Below are 24,135 nucleotides of genomic sequence, written 5' to 3' on the forward strand. Positions count from 1 at the left end.
TGCAGATCATGCAGGATTGTTGCATAGGTACGTACATGTCAAGGTGGTTTGTTGCCTCCATCTCCCATCACCTATATCTGGCATTTCTCCCCATATTATCTCTCCCCAATCTCCCCACCCCCCACTGTCCCTCCCGTAGCTCCCTGAAACAGACCGCAGTGTGTGATGCTCCCCTCCCTGTGTCCATGTGGTCTCATTGTTCAACACAGACTATGAGTGAGAACATGCAGTATTTGATTTTCTGTTCTTGTGTCAGTTTGCTGAGAATGGTGGTTTCCAGATTTATCCATGTCCCTACAAAGGACACGAACTCATCATTTTTTATGGCTGCATAGTATTCCATGGTGTATATGTGCCACATTTTCCTTTTCCAGTCTGTCATCGATGGGCATTTGGGTTGGTTCCAGGTCTTTGCTATTGTAAACAGAGCTGCAATGAACATACGTGTGCATGTGTCTTTATAACAGAAAAATTTGTAATCCTTTGGATATATACCTAGTAATGGGATTGCAGGGTCAAATGGAATGTCTATTTCTAGATCCTTGGGGAATTGCCACATTATCTTCCACAATGGTTGAACTAATTTACACTCCCACCAACAGTGTAAAAGTGTTTCTATTTCTCTGCATCCTCTCCAGCATCTGTTGTCTCCAGATATTTTAATGATTGCCATTCTAACTGGCATGAGATGGTTTCTCGATGTGGTTTTGATTTGCATTTCTCTAACGACCAGTGATGATGAGCATTTTTTCATATGTTTCTTGGCCTCATATATATCTTCTTTTGAAAAGTGTCTGAAAAATATGGAATGCTTCATGAATTTGGGTGTCATCCTTGTGCAAGGGCCATGCTAATCTTCTCTGTATCATTCCAGTTTTAGTATATGTGCTGTCAAAGTGAGCACAAAACCACACTTTTAAAGCATTGAACAGACTGAACAAATAGTGCTGACCTGACTGCATGGGAGTCTGGGAAATACTAACTTCTTGCAGGCCCAGGAATAGGAAATGGAACTTGGGGACTATGGATTATAGCATTTTGTCTGCCATAAGAGTTAATTAAGAATGAACAACTTAGACTTCGGGAAATACACTGTTTGTATTGTAATAGCCCTGTTTATGCCATGGAAGTTGAAATTCAACCTGTGAGTGATGTGAATGATTCCTCTAAAGGTCCTGGCTGTTTCTGCTCTCAGTCATCCTTGGGGAAAAAAGTGAGTTTTGAATTTGGAGAAAGAAACTGCCATTTTCACTATCTGGACCAGAGGATTTAGGATATCATTACTATGGGATAAAGTGGCCTAGTGAGTCTGATCAATGGTAGTGGAAAGAAAAGTACAAGATGAATTGATCATATTGTTACATGGATTTATTTGAGAGCAAGGTAGGGACTCTAAAGTTGGCTCTAGGGTTTGTGAACACTAAGAGGGCCAACAGTAGAGAAAGAATGACTTATTTTTAGCACTGAGTTCTCTAAATGGCAAACTTTCACTTTATCTTTGACCAACACCACTTACTTATCTTAACTATGCTTTTATGAAAACGGGGGAGCAATCAGAGTCCATGCTTGGATCAAATCTGCACAGAGTAAGTAGCCCTCAGGAGTAAGTTCCAAGAGGGTACCGTGAGGCATGGATGTCCAGAATGCCAGGATTAGGAAGCCAGAGTAGGTAAAAGGGCCACATAAGTACCAGGATTGATTTGCAGAACATGTAGTAGACTGGTCCAGGGTCCGAGAAACTAGTTGGGTTGGAGAAACCTACAGAAAGCTTTGACTTCCTTTCCTTTTGAGGATTTGGGAGCCTGAAGGTGCTATGGTTAGGATATGAAAAGAAATATGACCTTATTTTGCAACTTAGTTGGTGAAGTGGGACATTTAAATTACAAATATAATGAATGTTAGAAGAGTACTTCACAGCCTGTGGTGACATACATTAGCCCTGACTTTTCTCCTCTGATAATAGAAATTACGCTTACCAAAAGAGATAGAAAAGCACTTTGCAAGAAAAGTTAAATAATGTTATTCATCATTGTTAATTATAAACAGTAACCACAACAATAACAACGACAGCAAGCTTACCCTGACAATAACAAACACTGCAAACTTATTTGTTCTTGATATTTTGTGGACACCCACATCTCTTATTTTAATCTTTATTTTGCTTTTAAAATTATCCAACTCATTTTAGTGTCAACTTTAGTTGCTGCATTCATCAACTTGGAAAGCCCGTTGCCTTGGACAAAAGTGTCATTCGATATGTTTGATATATTCAGCCCTGCATCAGTAATCTATTTGCAAAATTGTCCAATTTGAAAGTGACACATTTGATTCAGTTGACTTTCCTTTTTCTAGCACAGTAAAATTTGAAGGAATTCAAGAGGTGCTGGGCACTAGTCACCAAGGAGAAAAGACAATAAAGGGATGTGTAAAGTACTCAAGAGAAAATTGTTGTGTATCATTAGTAGTTGAATTGAATGAAGAGCCCTGTGAAGTTGAACTTCCCCAAACAAAAGGCAATGACATCTGGAGGGCAACGGAATCTTTTTAAGTTTTTGAAATCTTTTTAGTTGACTTAGGTTTTTAAATATTTTAATGTAATTGACTCTGATTATAAGTAGTACCTAGTTATTGTAGAAAAATTTGAAGTATAGCTTTATAAAAACATAGAAAAACAAACAAAAAAGTAAACAAATTACCTACAGTTCTGTCACCAGAGAGAATGATTATTCATATTTTGGTGTAATTTCTTCCATTCATTTTACAGTACACACAAATTATCATTTTTGTTATTTTAATAAAAAGGAATTAATTTGAACATAAAATATAAATCCTTATTTTAAGAAGCTAGGTTGAGGGGTGTGGATCCAAGATGGACAAATAGGAACAGCTCTGGAGTGCAGTTCCCAGTGAGAACAATGCAGAGGGTGAGTGATCATCGCATTTCCAAATGAGTTATTACTGCCCACAGACCAGGAGATTCCCAGGCTGAAAATCGCCATGAGTTTCCAGCAGGGTTGTTTCAGCTGGCACAGTGGGTCTCCACACAAAAACTCGTATAAAAACTCACACAAACCTGGGTGGCTGTTTCAACTGGTGCATGGAACACCTGGGAGACAGAGCCGCCCATTCAACTGAAAAAAAGGGCGCGTGACAGGAAGCCAGGTGATCTGGCTCAGTGAGTCACATCCCCACAAAGACCAGCAATCTGAAACACTCAGGATTGAGAGTTTCACAGCAAGTGCAGCTGGACCCAGGACAGTCCAGCTCTGTAGGGGGATGGACATCCACCATTACCGAGGCAGTCCACCACTACTGAGGCAGTCCACCATTATCGAGGCAGTCTGCCATTACAGAAACAGTCCACTATTACAGAGGTAGTCCGCCATTACTGAGGTATGTATACCTCTATAAACAAAACCACAAGGAAGTTCACACAGCACCCATGGCAGCTCAGCAATGCCTCTGCTGACAGACTGTGACTAGGCTACCTCCTAGCTGGTCAGGGCATCTCTGAAAAAAGGCAGCAGCATGTCAGGAACTTATAATTAAAGCCCCACCTTCTGAGGACAGAGCACCTGGGAAAAAAGGTGGTTATGAGTTCCACTGCAGCAGACTTAAATGTACCTGCCCAGCAGCTCTGAACAAAATAATGGAGCTCACAGCTCAGCACTTGAGCTACTATAAGGGTCAGACTGTCTCCTCAAGCAGCTCTCTGAACCCTGTATATCCAGACACCTCATAAAGGAGAGCTGAGGCTGACATCTGGCAGGCATCCTTCTGGGATGAAGATAATAGAAGAAGAAACTGGCAGAAACCCTTACTGTTCTGCAGCCACCACAGGTGATCCCCAGGCAAGCAGGGTATGGAGTGGACCTCCAGCAGTCCTACAGCAGAGGGGCCTGACTGTTAGAAGGAAAACTAAAAAACAGAAAGAAATAACTTCATCAACAAAAAGGATGTCCACTCAGAGACCCCATCTGAAAGTCACCAGCTACAAAGATGACAGGTAGATTAATCCACAAAGATGGGAATAAACCAGTGCAAAAAGGATGAAAACACCAAAAACCAGAATGCCTCTCCTCCTCCAAGGGATCACAACTTCTCACTAGTAAGAGAACAAAGCTGGATGGAGAATGAGTCTGATGAATTGACAGAAACAGGCTTCAGAAGGTGGGTAATAACAAACTTCTGTGAGCTAAAAAACATGTTCTAACCCAATGCAAAGAAACTAAGAATGTTGAACAAAGGTTTGACAAAATGCTAACTAGAATAAACAGCTTAGAGAAGAATATAAATGACATAATGGAGCAGAAAAAAAACAACATGAGAACTTCATGAAGCATGCACAAGTTTCAATAGCCGAATTGACCAAGCAGAAGAAAGGATATCAGAGATTGAAGATCAACTCAATGAAATAAAATGAGAAGGCAAGATTAGAAAAATGAAAGTAAAAAGAAATGAACAAAGCCTCCAAGAAATATGGGATTATGTGAAAAGACCTAATCTATGTTTGGTAGGTATACCGGAGTGTGATGGAGAGAATGAATCCAAACTGGAAAACACTCTTCAGGATATTACCCAGGAGAACTTCCCCAACCTAGCAAGGCAGGCCATTATTCAAGTCCAGGAAATACAGAGAACACCATAAAGATATTCCTTAAGAAGAGCAACCACAAGGTACATAATCATCAGATTCACTGGGGTTGAAATGAAAGAAAAAATGCTAAGGGCAGCCAGAGAGAAAGGTCGGGTTACCCACAAAGGGGAGCCCATCAGACTCAGAGCGGATCTCTCAGCAGAAACCCTACAAGCCAGAAGAGAATGGGGACCAATATTCAACATCCTTAAAGAAAACAATTTTCAACCTAGAATTTCATATCCAGCCAAACTAAGCTTCATAAGTGAAGGAGAAATAAAATCCTTTACAAACAAGCAATTACTCAGAGATTTCGTCACCACCAAGTCTGCCTTACAAGAGCTCCTGAAAGAAGCACTAAACATAGAAAGGAACAACCAGTACCAGCCACTCCAAAAATGTACCAAATGGTAAACAGCAATGACACAATGAAGAAACTGTTTCAACTAATGGGCAAAACAACTAGCTAGCATCAAAATGGCAGGATCAAATTCATACATAACCATATTAACCTTAAATATAAATGGGCTAAATACACCAATCAAAAGACACAGACTGGCAAATTGGACAAAAAGTCAAAACCCATCGGTGTGCTGTATTCAGGAAACCCATCTCATATGCAAGGATACACATAGGATCAAAATGAAGGGATGGAGGAAGATTTACCAAGCAAATGGAGAGCAAAAAAAAGCAGGAGTCGCAATCCTAGTCTCTAATAAAATAGACTTTAAACCAACAGAGATCAAAAGAGACAAAGAAGGGCATTACATAATGGTAAAAGGATCAATGCAACCAGAGGGCTAATGATCTTAAATATACATGCACCCAATACAGGAGCATCCAGATACATAAAGCAAGTTCTTAACAACTAACAATGACACTTAGACTCCCACACAATAATAGTGGGAAACTTTAACACTCCACTGTCAGTATTAGACAGATCAACGAGACAGAAAATTAACAAGGATATCCAAGACTTGAACTCAGATCTGGACCAAGCAAACCTAATAGACATCTACAGAACTCCCCACCCCAAATCCACAGAATATACATTTTTCTGTGGATTAGAGACGCAAAAAAAACCTTCAAAAAATCAACAAATCCAGGAGCTGGTTTTTTGAAAAGATCAACAAAATACACAGACCGCTAGCCAGATTAATAAAAAAGAAAAGAGGGAAGAATGAAATAGATGCAATAAAAAATGATAAAGGGGATATCACCACCAATTCCACAGAAATACAAATTACCATCAGCGTTTACTACAAACAAGTCTATGCACATAAACCAGTAAACCTGGAAGAAATGGATAAATTTCTGGACACTTGCACCCTCCCAAGCCTAAACCAGGAAGAAGTCGAAACTCTGAAGAGAACAATAACAAGGGCTGAAGTTGAGGCAGAAATTAATAGCCTACCAATCAAAAAAAGCCCAGGTCCAGATGAGTTCACAGCCAAATTCTACCAGACATACAAAGAGGAGCTAGTACCACTCCTTCTGAAACTATTCCAAACAACCCAAATAGATAGTATCCTTCCCAAATCATTTTATGAGACCAACATCATCCTGATACCAAAACCCAGCAGAGACTCAAGAAAAAAGAAAACTTCAGGCCAATATTTATGAAGAACATAGGTGCAAAAATCTTCAATAAAATACTGGCAAACTAATTGCAACAGCACATCAAAAAGCTTATCCATCATGATCAAGTAGGCTTCATCCTGGGGATGCAAGGCTGGTTCAACATACGCGAGTCTATAAACGTAATCCACCACATAAACAGAACCAAAGACAAAAACCACATGATCATCTCAAGAGATGCAGAGAAGGCCTTTGACAAAATTCAACAGCCCTTTATGCTAAAAACTCTCAGTAAACTAGGTATCAATGGAACGTATCTCAAAATAGTAAAAGCTATTTATGACAAACCTACAGCCAATATCATACAGAATAGGCAAAAACTGGAAGCATTCCCTTTGAAATCTGGCACTAGACAAAGATGCCCTCTCTCACCACTTGTATTCAAAATAGTGTTGGAATTTCTAGCCAGAGCAGTCAGGCAAGAAAAAGAAATAAAGCGTATTCAGTTAGGAAAAGAGAAAGTCAAATTGTCTCTATTTGCAGACGACATGATTGTATATTTAGAAGACCCCATCGTCTCAGCCCAAAATCTCCTGAAACTGATAAGCAACTTCAGCAAAGTCTCAGGATACAAACTCAATGTGCAGAAATCACAAGTATTCCTATACAACAATAACATACTTAGAGCCAAATCAAGAATGAACTGCCATTCACAATTGTTACAAAGAGAATAAAATATCTAGGAATACAACTAACAAAGGATGTAAAGGACCTCTTCAAGGAGAACTACAAACCACTGCTCAACGAAATAAGAGAGGACACAAACAGATGGAGAAATATTCCATGCTCATGGTTAGGAAGAATCAATATTGTGAAAATGGCCATACTGCCCAAAGTAATTTACAGATTCAATGCTATCCCCATCAAGCTACCACTGACCCTCTTCACAGAACTGGAAAAAACCACCTTAAACTTCATATGGAACCAAAAGACAGCCCACATAGCCAAGACAATTCTAAGCAAAAAGAACAAAGCGGGAGGCATCACACTACCTGACTTCAAACTATACTACAATGCTACAGTAATCAAAACAGCATGGTACTGGTACCAAAACAGAGATATAGACCAATGGAACAGAACAGAGGCTTTGGAGGCAATGCCACACATCTACAACCATCTGATCTTTGACAGACAGGACAAAAACAAGCAATGGGGAAAGGATTCCTGTTTAATTAATGGTGTTGGGAATACTGGCTAGCCATATGCAGAAAGCAGAATTTGGACCCCTTCCTGACACCATACACTAAAATTAACTCCAGATGGATTAAAGACTTAAACATAAGACCTAACACCATAAAAATCCCAGTAGAAAACCTAGGCAAAACCACTCAGGACATAGGTATAGGCAAGGACTGCGTATGTGACTAAAACACCGAAAGCATTGGCAACAAAACCAAAGTAGACAAATGGTATCTAATTAAACTCCAGAGCTTTTGTTCAGCAAAAGAAACAATCATTAGCATGAGTTGGCAACCAACAGAATGGGAAAAAATATTTTCAATCTACCCATCTAACAAAGGACTTACATCCAAAATCTACAAAGAACTCAGACAGATTTACAAGAACAAACAAACGAACCCATTCAAAAGTGAGTGAAGGACATGAACAGACGCTTAAAAAAAAAGATATTTATGAGGCCAACAAACATATGAAAAAATGCTCATCATCACTGGTCATTAAAGAAATGCAAATCAAAACCACATTGAGATACCATCTCACACCAGTTAGAATGGCGATGATCAAAACATTTGGAGACAACAGATGCTGGAGAGGTTGTGGAGAAATAGGAACACTTTTTCACTGTTGGTAGGAATGTAAATTAGTTGAACCATTGTGGAAGACAGTGTGGCGATTCCTCAAGGATCTAGAAATAGAAATTCCATTTGACCCAGCAATCCCATTACTGGGTATATATCCAAAGGATTATAAATCATTTTACCATAAAGACACATGCAGATGTATGTTCATTCCAGCACTGTTTACAATAGCAAAGACCTAGAACCAACCCAAATGCCCATCGATGATAGACTGGACAAGGAAAATGTGGCACATACACCCCATGGAATACTATGCAGCCATAAAAATTGATGAGTTCATGTCAGGGACATGGATGAATCTGGAAACCATCATTCTCAGCAAAGTGACACAAGAACAGAAAATCAAACACCTCATGTTCTCACTCATAGTCGGGTGTTGAACCATGAGACCACATGGACACAGGGAGGGGAGCATCACACACTGGGATCTGTTGGGGGGGAATAGGGGAGGGTAGTGGGGGGTGGGGAGATTGAGGAGAGATAATATGGGGAGAAATGCCAGATATAGATGATGGGGGATGGAGGCAGCAAACCACCTTGACATGTACGTACCTATGCAACAATCCTGCATGATCTGCACATGGACCCCAGAACCTAAAGTGCAATTAAAATAAATAAATAAATAAAAAGTCTGTTTTATAAAAAACAAAGAAGCTAGGTTGAGGCTAGGCATGGTGGCTCACGCCTGTAATCCCAGCACTTTGGGAGGCCAAGGCTGGCATATCACGAGGTCAAGAGATCCAGACCATCCTGGTCAACATGATTACCCCCACCCCAAGCTGTACTGAAAATAGAAAAATTAGCTGGGTTTGTGGGTGCATACATGTAGTCCCAGCTACTCAGGAATTTCAGGCAGGAGAATCACTTGAACCTGGGAGGTGGAGGTTGTAGTGAGCCAAGATCACACCACTGCACTCCAGCCTGGCAGCAGAGTAAGACTCTGCCAAAAAAAAAAAAAAAAAAAAAAGGAAGCTAGGTTGGACCCCCACTGTAAACTTGTGAGTTTATTTTTGCTGGACACCCATTGAATCTCTTCAATGTAACGAATTAGTAAACATAAAGGAGACCCATTCCTGGCCTTAAAGAGCTTATTATGATCCAAGGAAGGTGTCAAGGCAAATAAATATTCAATTTAAAGCAAGGAGTACTTATTGAGAAATTATGTGACCAGTCCTGTGTAAACGGAGCTGTGGATGCAAAGGTGTAAGTACCTGGATTCTGCCTTCAAGGCCCTTACAGTGCCACAGAAGACGAGACATGACTTACACACAATACAATAAGATCTAAACCACTGTCACACATAATTAGTATTTTAGGAAGTCAGAAGAGGGAACAATCATCATGAGTTGAAGCCCTAAGGAGCGTTTGACTGGAGAGGTAATTTTCAAGGTGAGTCCTCTAGGGTGGAAGGGATCTGGAAGGCAAACAAACAGTGAATGAGATCACAAAGCACCTCAGCCAAAGGTCCCCAGACAGCATAAAAGTTGCTGAGGACCAGAACAATGGAAAGTGGACAGGGGATAGCACAGATGTGGGGAAAGTAGGGTGGAAAAGAAGTTTCATCCAGAGGAGTGGAAGACCAGTGCTCTTTCTGTATTGTCTGTTCTTAAGTTACAAAGGCATAAGTTTCTCTTTTGAACCTGGATGCCAGCAGTTTTAATGAATGAGCCTTTGTTTGTAACATGGTCTTAATTTCTAAAAGGAATAAGAGTTATTTTCACCCATGGACTTATTGAAATCCATAATCAATGACAAGGAGCACTGTAATCTAGTTCCACAATTTAATTTTGAACTTGCAGTGTTCTTTTTGCCTTCAAAATGCTTTCTATTTCTCTCTATATATTTTAAAATTTCTTATTTTTAAATGGAAAAATAAAATTATATATATTTATGGTGTATAGCATGATGGTTTGAAATATATGCACATTATAGAATGCCTAAATTGAGCTAATTATTATTTTTTGTGATGCAAACACTTAATATCTACTCTCAGTGATTTTCAAGTATGCAGTGTATTATTATTAACTATAGTCACCATGTTGTACAATAGATTTCTTGAATTTTTTCTTGTCTAGTTGAAATTTTGTGTCTTTTTATCAACATCTCACAACTCATCCCCCCCACCAAACCCCTCGTTCAGGTAAACACCATTCTACTCAGCTTCTATGAGTTTGACTTTTCAAAATGTGTATATAAGCAAGATATCTTTTCTTATTTAAGTTATTCCAGTAAAGGAACACTTAGTAATAATGTTCAGAAACTTTTTTCTTTTGGTGATCCGTGAGAGTCAATGTAAACATGTAACCAGAACACATTACTAGATGTCTCATAGAACAGTAATTAAGAGAACAGATGTCAGATTCTGCCTCTGTCCAGCTGTGTGACCTTGAGTAAGTTACTTGATATCTTTGAACTTCAGTTTCCTCATCTGCACCACAGGCAAAATGATTCCCATGGCACAGATTTATTGTAAGGATTAAATGAGGTAAGTATGTAATGTAATTTCTGGCATAAGAAATGTGCTTAGTCAATCATAGCAACTACTCTTATAGGCAGAGAATAAGTGAAGTGGCTTCCTCACAGCTTGCTATTGGATTACTTAAGAGCTAGAACTGGCTGGAAAGTACAGCAATTTGAATTTGCTACAAACTCTACCAGAGCAGTGTTTAAAATAGTGGTTGGGCTGATGTCAATGGAAGAATGGTGCTAAGCTCTTAATGAGTAAGCATTAAATACCTGAACATAAACACCCTGAATCCATAACCTATTAGACAGCTAAGGAAGCTCAGCCTTCCTCAGAGTGTTTTAAAAAAATCTTTTAGCATGAGAAAATTTTATTTCTCAACTTTAGTCTTAAGAAGACAATTTGAGGTTATACTCTAATGAGATTTTACAGCATTTGTTTATGTTGCAGATGAAGGTAAAACAGAAGATGTATCTACTGGGTACTAGATGAGCTATTTGGAAATTTAGAAGCAATGTTATTGCCCAGATGAAAGACTATGGCACCAAAGCAGAGGTGGACTGCAGAATCTGGAATATTTTTTTGACTCCGTGCCTTTGTACAAGCTCTTCTCTGCCTGGATACAACCTGTATTACTACCACTTTCTGCTAAATATCTGGCTGACTTCTGTTTATCCTTCAAGTGGGTTTCTCTGGTTCCTCAAGCCTTGGTTTAGGAGCCTCTCCTAAGTATCTTCACAACGTTTTATTCTTTAGTTCATGCTACGCTCTCCTAATTTATGGAGGCTAAACAGTAGGAATGTGGCTGAACAGTATAAGCTCTTTATGCATTTATATACCATAAACATTGGAATAAGAGTGCTCTTAGCTAAAAAAGGATTCTCCTCTCTCAAAGTCCCAGGTGCCTCTCAATTTTTAGTAAAATGTAACATATGTAGCTCAAAAATAGATAAGATCAAAATATTCCAGGCAGTTTCATCAAGCCTGATTCCCACTTCTTCGGAAGTCCGCCTTTGAGTCCAATGGCAGTGCAGGTTCCAGATGGTCTGTATGATCAGACTAAGTCAGGCATGTCATATAACAAAACCTAAAAAGTATATTTGAAAATGTGTTTTATAGACCTTACCTAGAAACTCTTTGGTCAGACAAAGGCTAATGATTTGGATTTCTCTTACTCTACTGCTGATTAAATGCCACTCACTTACTGGCTCCTGCAATGAGAGTAGCAGGTAGTTCCATGGTGCTCTAGAGTGAAATTGCTTGTTTGTGTATCTGCCTTCCCTATGGGTATGTGAGTTCCTTGAAAGCAAGGCCCACACCTTGCTCTCATAGCCCTGGAACCCAGTACAGCACCCATCACATGGTAGATGCTCACAAATATTTGTTGAATGAAAGAATAAAGAATTCATCAGTTAGGACCTGTATGATACTTTAAACCTGAGCCCAAGTTAGGAGACATAAAGAGCTGGCTTCCTTATCTTTAAGGTTAGGCCAGGCTCAGCCTTCAGGATATTATCATTGCTCAATCCCCCTCAGGGAGCAGGGGGCATCTGCTTGTTCTGCCTAGAAGAGTGAGCCAAAAATCACCTTCTAATGTTGCAGAGAAACAGAAGAAAACTTTCTGTATCAGAACTATATTTTGGATTTGAGATCTTCTGAAACTATATGTAAAATGTCTTTTTGGCTGGGTGCGGTGGCTCACGCCTGTAAGCTCAGCACTTTGGGAGGCCGAGTTGGGCAGATCACGAGGTCAGGAGATCGAGATCATCCTGGCTAACACAGTGAAACTCCCTCTCTACTAAAAATACAAAAAAAATTATCTGGGCATGGTAGCACGCACCTGTAGTTCTAGGTACTTGGGAGGCTGAGACAGGAGAATCACTTGAAACCAGGAGGGACAGGTTGCATCATGACATTGCACTCCAGCTTGGGTGACAGAGTAAGACTCTGTCTCAAAAAAATAATAATTTTTTTTAAAAAGTCTTTTTTCCCACTCCCCTGAAGAAAGAGTGCTTAATTTTACTCGGATTCTCAAGGTTGTCTCTGATTCCTCAGGGAATAAGGATCATTGCCCCAGAGCCTTCCTCAATATGAGTCAGCATTTCTGAGGATAAGAGACGCTTTTGACACTGTCACCAGGTAAAACGCACTGAGGATGCCCCACCGTGGGGATATTTCCTTTCCCTTTAGGCATCAGTGCCATTTCTGTGCCTGATGATGTTGTCTTTGCCAGAGAGGACTCTAGAGGGTATAAGTCAAATTTTTCTCCATTTACAATAAAGATCTATGGCTTGCTTACCTGTCCTGCCCCACCTGTGCCCTACTATCAATTTGCCTATCCATAAGTAGAATGCAAAATCCTGCTTTTACACATGGAAGCTTTGTACTTTCACAGCTTGCCTTAGCCTTTCTAAGGCTTGTTTTCTTTGCATCTAAATACAATGTTCCTCATCTCTTGGTATAATGTTCTTAGCTTAAAATGTTGTTCACACATTCATTTATTCACTCAGCACGTATTTATGGAAGGCCTATTATACACTAGGTACTGGTCTAGGGGTAAATAGAACAGACGGGTCTCTATTCTCACAGAACAATTATTCTAGGGGAAGGAGTCAGACAATGAGCAAATAGAAAAATAGAATACAGTATCAGATACTGATGAGTGGTACACAGAGCATTCAAATAGAAATGATGCCATAGAAAGTGGCTGTGGACTAGGTTAGATTTGGTCATCATGGAGTGCCCCTTTGTGGTAACATTTTGGATTTGAAGATCAGGGCAGAGGAGGGAGGTAGTGCCACAGCTGGGGTGGGGATGAATTTCATGTGTCTGAGAAATGCCAGTGCGGGTGGGCAGATATGGCTTTGAAAGTCTTTGTAAGTAGGTTTGGAATGGGTTTTAAGTATTATGAGAGGCCTTTAAAGGCATTTTAAGCAGGAGAGGGATGTGCTCTAAAATACTTTATAAAAGATCACTGTAGCTGTTTTGTGGACATTAATTGTAAAGAGTGAAGAATGAGGGCCATGTGTAAGGTGGCTCATGCCTGTAATCCCAGCACTTTGGAAGGCCGAGGTGGGTGGATTGCTTGAGCCCAGGAGTTTGAGATCAGCCTGGGCAACCTGGTGAGACCCCATTTCTAAAAACAATGCAAAAATTAGCCGGGTGTGTTGGCTTGTGCCTGTAATCCCAGCTACTCAGAAGGCTAAGGTGGGAGGATTACCTGAGCCTGGGGAGGTCAAGGCTGCAGTAAGCTGTGATTGAACCACTGCAGTTCAGCCTGGGCAACGGTGTGAGACCCTATGTCAAAAAAACCCACAAAAACCAAAAAACAAACAAACAGCAGGAAGTTACTCCAGTAGTCCGAGCTATAGACAGCGGTGGCTTGGACTGAGGTGTAGGGATGAAGAGAAGTGGCTGATTGCAGATAGATGTGTAAAGTACTTGGTTCCAGGCCTGACACATGATAAATACTCAATAAACTCTAGCTGCTATCATCATCATCATCATTACTATTGGCTGGTAAAATGAAACTGGACCAAGTAATGGACCAACAAAATAGTCGTTTTAAGAATACTACTGACTTCAGAGCAAATTAGGTGGGATGAGCCAACTATTATCGGTACATGGACATTTAATGACTGTTACTTTTCAGGCACTGTTTAAATGTTGTGTTTTCAACACTTTTCTCTTTGCATCTTGAGAAGAAATCTATCATTTACTTGTTTCAAGATACACCGTTTAGTCATTTGGTGGTGAAAGATTCTGATTATCTTCAAATGACATATGTGAAACAGTGAGTTCCAAGTTGTGTGGAAGATGTAATATATTGCACTGCTCTGGAATTTATTATGAGCAAGGAATAGGAAAAAATTAGGGAGTTAATATCTAGGAAGAAGGCAAAACTGAAAAATGACACAGATAAATTAATATATTTATGGAAACATGTCATGCAGTTTGATGCCAGAAAAGCCAAATGAAGAAGTAATGTTCTGAAAGCAACTCACAATTACTAAAACCACTAAGCTCTGAGTCAGAGAAATATGAAGACTAGTGACAGTCATACATATTTGTTGCTATGGAGTTTTTTAAAGTTGAGAGAGAAAGTGGGACTGCACTGTACTTTTATTTACCCCCCTTTTCAGAAGTCTTTGGCTCTGTACTTTAACAAATGCATATATATTTTCAATCTACTTTTATCAAGCAAGCTTGTGATTACAAACTAAAGCTAAATTATTCTGAGATGTAGAAGTCTTAGGTGAAAGACAGACATCCTTGCAATCCCTTTAGTCATGGTGATCTCTTCAACTGTTAGAATTCACTGGAGTAAGGTAGCGTTTCAGCTAAGTGGTCCCACTACTATTGAATAATTCCTGTAATGACTTAACATTTTCTAAGAAAACATTAGGTTCTAAATGATAATTTTCTACTAATCCAGAGAGAGTTTGTTTTCAAAATGTGGACACTAATAATTCCCCAGCAATGCGGCTTCTAGATATACTGATGCAGTTATTCAAGTTTACTGAGTGCTCACAGTGGGCCAATAATTTTGGCAGCGAATTTTTGCTATTTTCAAAATTTTTCTCTTTGCTCTCTCCTTTTTCTTCTATTTTTGAAAATTCTGATGATAAAAATAAAAGTGTCTGCCTATAGATAATTGGATCATTAAAGACATATATTTTAATTTAATAAAATAAAATTATCTAAAATTCCAGTAAAAAATAGCATTTCCCAAAGTACATTCTGTGGATCACCAGTTCTTCAAGGCACTACTTGAAAGAAATTTCCAGACATCCTGACTATTGTATTCCCCTTTCACATCTGCTTGAGCCCTACTTTAAGCCCATTAATTCTACCACCATGTCTTCAAAATCATGGCCGGTCACAATCTCATTAAAGCACTATCAGAAAATTAGCCAAACAAGCCACGGTACTTACAGCTGCAAGCTGGTCCTTAGGCTGTAATTAATATCTACCATCTTGCTCCTCCATCCATTTTAGATTATCCCCTACCCTTGGCCATCACTTTTGCTGCTTAGATTGCTTGTGTGATGCAGTAATCAAGACACTTATCCCTGCAGATCTCACTCCCTGCTTACCATGCCCTTGTGAGGCCATAATTGCTGCAATTTCTGGTTCACCATTATCATTAGGAATGGAAACACCAAGAGATACCTCAGTGAATTTTCTGAGTTCCAGGCATGCTCCTCCCTGCCCCTATTAGGGAGCAGCAACCCTAGTTCCGCCTGACGATTAAGGTAGATTTACCCCATTAACATGATGAGTCCTCCTTTTGGCTGTGGTCCTCATGCATGAAGAGCCCAAAGTCATTAGGTGGTAGTTGTAGCTTTAGGTTCACTGGAATCCTTATCATGTTCCCCAGTGGGAGGGTAGCCCCACTGGCAACCAGGACCTCTAGTCCAGCAGAACCTAAGTTGTAGGACTGGGGAGCACAAATATTAAGTGAATTACTGGGAGCAATGGTGATAAGGGCCAATTTTACTTCCATCTCTTCATTCCAGAGCCCGTGTCAATTAGGCAGGTTTCTCCAGCAGGACAGAACTAATAGGAGATATTAATAAACTCTCCTTTGTATATATTTTATAAATATAAAAATTTTATAATGAACTCCCTTTTATGTATTATGTATTTTATACATATATATATATATATATATATATGGGAGTTTATTAAGGAGTATTGATTCACATGATCACAAGGTAAAGTCCCACAATAGGTCATCTGCAAGTTGAGGAGCACGGAAGCCAGTCTGAGTCCCAAAACCTCAAAAGTAAGGAAGTTGACAGTGCAGCCTTCTGTCTGTGGTGAAGGTTCGAGAGCCCCTGGAAAACAACTGGTGTAAGTCTGAGAGTCCAAAAGCTGAAAAACTTGTTGTTTGAGGTTCAAGGGTAGGAAGCATCCAGCACAGGAGAAAGAGGGAGGCCAGAAGCCTTAGCCAGTATAGTCCTTCCATGTTCCTCTGCCTGCTTTTACCCTAGTCATGCTAGCAGCTGATTAGATGGTACCCACCCAGATTGAAGGTAGGTCTGCCTCTCCCAATCCACTGACTCAAATGTTAATCTTCTTTGGCAACCCTCTCAGACACACCCAGGAATGATACTTTTCATCCTTCAATTCGGTCAAGTTAACACTCAGTATTAACCATCACCCTGTGTATTTTAGCGATGCTGGATGCAGCACCATGTATCAGTGGTTAGTTCAGTGCATCCGAGGGAGCTCCCCAACCTACAGGGTTTTTGTCTCTGGACTGACGTCTTATGTGAATCTTTTAATAGTCTGTTCCAACATGCTACCAGATCTGCTGCTTCTGGGTGAAGTGGTTTACAGTAGGACACATAGATCTTAGAGCCACATACCCTTCCCACTGACACACATTCTTTGCTGGAAAATGTGTCCTTTCATCAAAGGCAATGGTGTGGAGGTAAATCAGGAATTCTAAAAGCCCTTGATAGTAGGCAGCAAAGGCAAATATAGAGCAGGTTTTATTTCTGCTAAGAGCAAATCTCTGCTCCTTCAAGAGTGGAATGTCTCAAGACATTGATAGTGGCACTAACTTCTGTAACTCACCCTAAGGTGTGGGATTTCTTCTAATTTACTATTTTCATTTGGAGAGCAATTTCAGGGGCTTCCTTCTGGCCTTTCCTGCCATAATTACTCTTATTCCAGAAGTCATGAAGCCAATATAAAGTTCTGCAGCTGATAATATTTCTATACTAATTATGCACTCAGGATCTGGGTAAGAGCCATGGGCTGGGTCTTTGGACTCATGGGACACAATGTAAAATTCACTTAGGTTAGTATTCCATTTACCACCTGACCTCTGAGAGTCCATGTCATTAATGTTCCCTGGTGTCAGTGCCAGCTCACACTCTATATTTATCAGCCCTTTATTCATCATTCCTCAAAGTGAAATGTTTAGGTATTCCACTCTATTAGTCAGGATTCTCTAATATATATGCTTGTGTGTGTGTGTGTGTGTGTGTGTGTATGTTCATATATGTGTTTGTGTGTATATATGTGTGTGTGTATATGTGTGTGTATGTGTGTGTATATATCTACACACATACACACATATACATATATAATACACATATATATGTATATCTATACATATATGTGTACATATCTATACATATCTATACATAGACACACACACATATATATAAACTCATATATATATATGAGTTTATTAAGTATTAACTTAGATGATCACAAGGTCCCACAATAGGCTGCAAGCTTGAGGAGCAAGGAGAGCCATTCTTAGTCTCAAAACTGAAGAACTTGGAGTCCAATGTTTGAGGGCAGGAAGCATTTAGCACAGGAGAAAGATGTAGGCTGGGAGGGTAGACTAGTCTTGCCTCTTCAAGTTTTTCTGCCTGCTTTATATTCGCAGGCAGCTGATTAGATGGTGCTCACCAGATTAAGGGTAGGTCTGCCCTTCTCAGACCACTGACCCAAATGTTAATCTTTGGCAACACCCTCACAGACACACCCAGGATCAATATTTTGCATCCTTCAATCAAGTTGAGAGTATTAATCATCACAAGTCCACCCCTTGTCAACTTGAACTTATACACATCTCCTGAGATCATAATCATCAAATAAAGAAAATAATAAGGTCGTAATTATGCCTAACATGATACAACTATCCTTCATACAACCAGAAACACACCAATCCCCAACCCAAATACTATTATGTAAAGTTAATAATACTATCATGTAAAGTAAATAATACTTAAATGCTGATATGGAGTCAGTAAATTTATGTCACATGATAAAGGAAAAGGAAATGAAATGAAGGTATTAGTCAAAGGGTATACATGCACAAACATGTTTTTAACAAAAGGAGGAGGAAATGCTCATGACATTTATAGTCCTTGTTTCGGTAGCTGGTCACGTGGTCATAGCTGGTATTGACAACTACCTTCTACTGCCCATTCTATGTTCCCTTTGCCTTCAGCCAGAACCTCGGTAGCTTGTGGTTTTTCTCCTGGGGGAGTGACCCAAACCTTCATTCCTGAAGGGTCTGGACCATTTGTAGTCCTGCCTGGACTGAGCTGTTGTAGTTTAATGGAATCGTGTCTCCTGGTGGCAGTGTTCCTTTGTCTGGAACTAAAACCTCGAGGCCAGCAGAATGCAATGTTGCAGGAACAGAAAGCAAAAATTTTGCTAGTGGGTCACTAGGGGTGATGGTGGGTGGTACCACTTCAATTTCTACCCCTTGATCCCTGGACCCATGAATCCTGGCTATGGGAGAAACAGTACCATATATTGGATGCTGATTCAGAGCATACATGGCCTTACAGAGAACTTTAGCCCAGCCCTGCAAAGTGTTGTCACTTACTTGGCATTGTAGTTGTGACTTCAAAAGGCCATTCCACTGTTCTATCAATCCAGCTGTTTCAGGATGATGAGGAACATGGTAACACCAATGAATTCCATGAGCATGAGCCCACTGCCAAACTTCTTTAGCCATAAAGTGAGTGCCTTGGTCAGAGGCAATGCTGTGTGAAATACCATGATAGTGGATAAGGCATTCTGTGAGTCCACTGATGGTAGTTTTGGCAGAAGCATTGTTTGCTGACTGGGCAAACCCATGTCCTAAGTAAGTGTCTATTCTAGTGAAAACAAGCCTTTTCCCTTTCCATGATGAAAGAGGTCCAATATAATTAACCTGCCACCAAGTAGCTGATCACTCCAAGGAATGGTGCCATATTGAGGGCTCAGTGTTGGCCTCTGCTGCTGGCAAATTGGGCACTCAGCAGTGACCATAGCCACATCAGCCTTGGTGATTGGAAGTCCAAGTTGCTGAGCCCATGCGTAACCTCCATCCCTGCCTCCATAGCCACTTTGTTCATGGGCCCATTGGGCGACAACAGGGGTAGCTGGGGAGAGGCTGAGTGTTGTTCACAGAAAGGCTCATCCTATCCACTTGATTATTAAAATTATCCTCTGCTGAGATCACCCATTGGTGAGCACTCACATGGGATATAAATATCTTCCGTTTTTGACCACTCAGAGAAGTCCATCTACATACCTCTTCTCCAAATTTCTTTGTCACCAATTTTCCAATCATGCTTCTTCCAAGACCCTGACCATCCAGCCAAACCATTAGCTACAGCCCATGAATCATTTTATAATCACATATCTGGCCATTTCTCCTTCCATGCAAAGTGCACAGCTATGTAGACTGTTTTAACTTCTGCCCACTGGGAAGATATACCTTTAGGAATGTCCTAGAGAGGGACTGTAGTGCTGCAGCTGTCCACTTTCAGGTGGTGCTTGCATATCATGCAGAATCACCTGTGAACCAGAACCAGGCCCTAGTCTTCTCTTCCTCTGTCAGCTGATCATAGGGAACTCCCCTTGAGGCCACTGGTGCAAGCTGGGGAAGAGAAGGTAGGGTGGCAGGAGTTGAGACCATGGGCATTTGAGCCACTTCCTCATGTAACTTACATGTGCCTTCAGGACCTGCTCGAGCCCGATCACATATATATGCCACTTCCATATCATGATAGAATGCTGCTGTGGCATGACCCACTATATGGCTGGGGGGATTAGGAAGCACCCAGTTCATGATAGGCAGTTCAGAATGCATGGTGACTTGATTACTCCATAGCCAAATGTTCAGTTTTCACCAAAGCCCACTAACAGGCCAAGAACTGTCTCTCAAAAGGAGAGTACCCAGCACTTTGGGAGGCCGAGGTGGGTGGATCACGAGGTCAGGAGATCAAGACCATCCTGGTCAACATGGTGAAACCCCATCTCTACTAAAAATACAAAAAATTAGCTGGGCATGGTGGTGTGTGCCTGTAATCCCAGCTACTCAGGAGGCTGAGGCAGGAGAATTGCCTGAACCCAGGAGGCGGAGGTTGCGGTGAGCTGAGATCACGCCATTGCACTCCAGCCTGGGTAGCAAGAGCGAAACTCCATCTCAAAAAAAAAAAAAAAAAAGAGAGTAGTTATCTGCAGAAGATGGCAGGGCCTTGCTCCAAAATCCTAGAGGCCTCTGCTGTGATCTACCTATGGGGGCGTGTGAAAGGCTCCAAACAGCATCCCTATCTGCCACTGACACCTCAAGCACCATTGGGGTCATAAGGCCCACGTGACAGAATAGCTTGCACAGCAGCATAGACCTGTTGCAGAGCTTTTTCATGCTCTGGACCCCACTCAAAACTGGTAGCCTTTCCAGTCAGTCAATAAATGAGCCAGAGTAACACTCCCAAATGAGAAATGTTGCCTCCAAAATCCAAATAGGCCCGTTAGGCATTGTGCCTCTTTCTTGGTTGTAGGGGGGGGGCAAATACAGCAATATATCCTTCACCTTAGAAAAAATATCTTGAAAGGTCCCACACCACTGGACCTCTAGAAATTTTACTGAGGTAGAAAGTCCCTGAATTTTAGTCAGATTTATTTCCCATCCTCTGGAACTCAAATGTGTTACCAATAAGTACAGTGTATTTGCTACTTCTTGCTCACTGTATCCAATCAGCATAATATCAAGGTAATAGATCAGTGTGATATTTTGCAGAAGCAAAAAGCGACCAAGATCTCTCTGAATGAGATTCTGACACAAAGCTGGAGAGTTGATATACACCTGAGGTAGGACAATAAAAGTGTATTGCTGGCTTTGCCAGCTGAAGGCAAATTGCTTTTGGTGGGTGTTATGGACAGGAATGGAGAAAATGGCATTTGCTAAGTCAATGGCTGCATACCAGGTAACAGGAGATGTGTTAATTTGCTCGAGCAATGAAACTACATCTGGTACAGCAGATTCAATTGGAGTCACCACTTGGTTAAGCTTATGATAATCTGCTGTCATTCTCCAATACCAATTTGTCTTCTGCACTGGCCAAATGGGAGAGTTGAATGGGGGATGTGGTGGGAATCACCACCCCTGCGTCTTTTAAGCCCTTGATGATGGCACTAATCTCCGCAATCCCTCCAGGGATGCAATGCAATATTGTTTTTGATTTGCTATTTTTCTAGGTAGAGGCAGCCTTAATGGCTTTCATTTGACCTTTTCCACCATAGTATCCCTCATCTTACCTAGTCAGGGAGTCAGTGTGGGGGTTCTGGCAGCTGCTAAGGATGTCTGTGTCAATTATGTGTTCTGGTACTGGGGAAATGACCACAGGAAGAGACCAGGAACCCGCTGGACACACTGTAAGTCAGACCTCAGCTAAAACTCCATCAATTACCTGACCTCCATAAGCCCCTACTTTAATTGGAGGACTACAATGATGTTTTGGGTCTCCTGGAATTAACATCAGCTGAGAGCCAGTGTCCAGTAGTCCCTGAAATGTCTGATCATTTCTCTTTCTCCAATGCACAGTTACCCTGATAAAAGGGCAGAGGTCTCCTGGGGGAAAGATGGGAGAAAGATTCACTGCATAAATTGTCGGTAATGTGGTGGGGTCCTTCCTTAAGGGGACCTGCCTCCCCTTTATTCAAGGGGTTCTGGGTCTGTAAACTGGCTCAAGCCTAGAAATTGATTGAGGGGCCATGATTGCCTTGTTCTATAATTCACACTAGTCTTTTGTCCATCTGACCTGTATATTTTCTGCTTGTATAAATTAAGTAGGAATGCAGTAGGCTTCCTATCAATTTCACTTCTAGGAATACTGTGGTTAATTAGCTGTTGCTACTGCTCTACATGAGTCAGACTATTCTGATTTCTGCTTTGTCTCTGCTGTCCATTACGGTAGCTATGCCCACCTTGCCTTTGACTGTTGAGTGCTGCCACTTGGCCCCTGCCACCTCTAAATCCAATTATTCCCATTGTATTTAAGTTTTGTACTTGAGTGACTGTGGTTTCCACTGTTAGGTCTGTCATACAGAGAAGAGCAAGTATAGGGTTCTTCAAAATTCAGGTGCTGCCCTCACAAATCTGTTTCACAAGGCAATGGTCAAGGGTATATCTTTTATAACCACCCCCCACCCAAGCTGGGATGAGTAGGTCTAAAGTGATTAATCCACTCCACCATCCCAATCTCCCTAAGCCTTTGAACACCTTCCTCTACATTAAATCAAGGAAGATCAGGCATTTCCAGCTCACAGTGGGCCATCTTTTAATCCATATTTCAGCTAACCAAGTAAATAAACTATTAGAACCTTTTTTAACTCCTTGAGCTGCAACATTAAAAGCAGAGTCCCTGCTTAGTGGACCTAAATCAACAAATTTATCCTGATCCATCTCTATATTCCTTCTACCATTATCCCATGCCCTTAATATCCATTCCCATGCATGTTCTCCAGATTGCTGTTTATATAAATTAGAGAACTCAAACAGTTCTTTTTGAGTGTAGCACATCTCCTCATGGGTCACACTTTCAACCTCACTTCTAGGGGCCCACTGGGACTTTAGTCTAGTTATAGGTCTAGAAGCAAATGGAGTGTTGGCAGTGGCTCCTGAGGAGAATCAACATTATTTTTCCTGGAAACTACCTCAGGGGAGGCCATCACTGTTGCCTCAGACAGCACAGGGTTTATCACCTCAAAATTGGAAAGGCTGATGGCAGCATGGGTTGGGGAGGGGATATTGCCACTGCTGGGGATGGGGAAGCTGTTCCTTCTGGCAAAAAAAGATTCATCAGAGTTGACATACTCAGTGTCCCCAGCTTCATCAGGGTCTTCCCACGTGTCCTTATTCCAGTTGCAGGGTCCCATTCTTTTCTAATCAATGCCCTTAATAGTAGACACCTGGTGAGGCTGTGCATGCATCTTTCATTGCAGGTCAGCCACTCACATAAGAGCTTGTGTCTGTTTTTCCACAATTTCAGCTTTTTCTCTATGGGAGATAAGATTCTCACTCAGGGCAATCTTAATAAATTTGAGGCTCAGTATCTGCTTCTGAAGCCAGGAGACACAGTCCCTGAGTTTATCATTTTCTTTTGTCACTTTGTCCACTGAACTTAGGAGGAACCAACCACCTTCATTATGTTCCTTGGTTTTTCACATATGGTCAAAGGTATTATGCATAGGGTCACTAAACTCCTTGCCTCTCACAAGTGGTAAATCAAGAATGTTGAATGCATTTATTTTGCATAACTTTCTAAACAGTTTATGCCAACTATTAGAAGTAGAGTCCTTAGCATTTTGGGGTCTAATTATATTAAGCAGTCAACTCCAGACACTCCAAAAACCAATGAAAGAACTCTATCCTTAATATTCTCTTCTTCTAGAACCAATCCTTGTACCAAAACCTGTATTAGGGTTCTTTAGAGGGACAGAACTAATGCCTTCCTCAATAACCTGAAAGGCAATTTTGGCATTTCAGTGTACTTACAGGCCATATCATCTCTAAGCTTTAAGGAGTCAACTCAGAGGCATGGCTGGGATTGGTGGCTCTCACCTGTAATCCCAGCACTTTGAGAGGCTGAGGTGGGTGGATCGCTTGAGCTCAGGAATTGGAGACCAGCCTGGGCAACATGGCGAAACCCCACTTCTACAGAAATCTAAAAATTAGCTGGGCTTGGTAGTGCATGCCTGTAGTCCCAGCTACTTGGGAGGCTGAAGTGGGAGGATGGCAGGAGCCCAGGGAGGTTGAAGCTGCAGTGAGC

The 24,135-nt window shown here is 41.0% G+C and overlaps 1 non-coding gene across 1 annotated transcript; it reads right to left on the reverse strand.

Moving 5' to 3' along the window:
• Positions 1-797: 797 nt before the first annotated feature.
• On the reverse strand, positions 798-904 carry LOC116554093. The gene has a single exon (XR_004270045.1). It is a non-coding gene; the product is annotated as a U6 spliceosomal RNA (small nuclear RNA).
• Positions 905-24,135: the final 23,231 nt, after the last annotated feature.

Source organism: Sapajus apella, unplaced genomic scaffold, assembly GCF_009761245.1.
Source record: "Sapajus apella isolate SASKATOON/1434 unplaced genomic scaffold, GSC_monkey_1.0 scaffold1, whole genome shotgun sequence".
In the NCBI taxonomy this organism is placed as follows: Eukaryota; Metazoa; Chordata; class Mammalia; order Primates; family Cebidae; genus Sapajus; species Sapajus apella.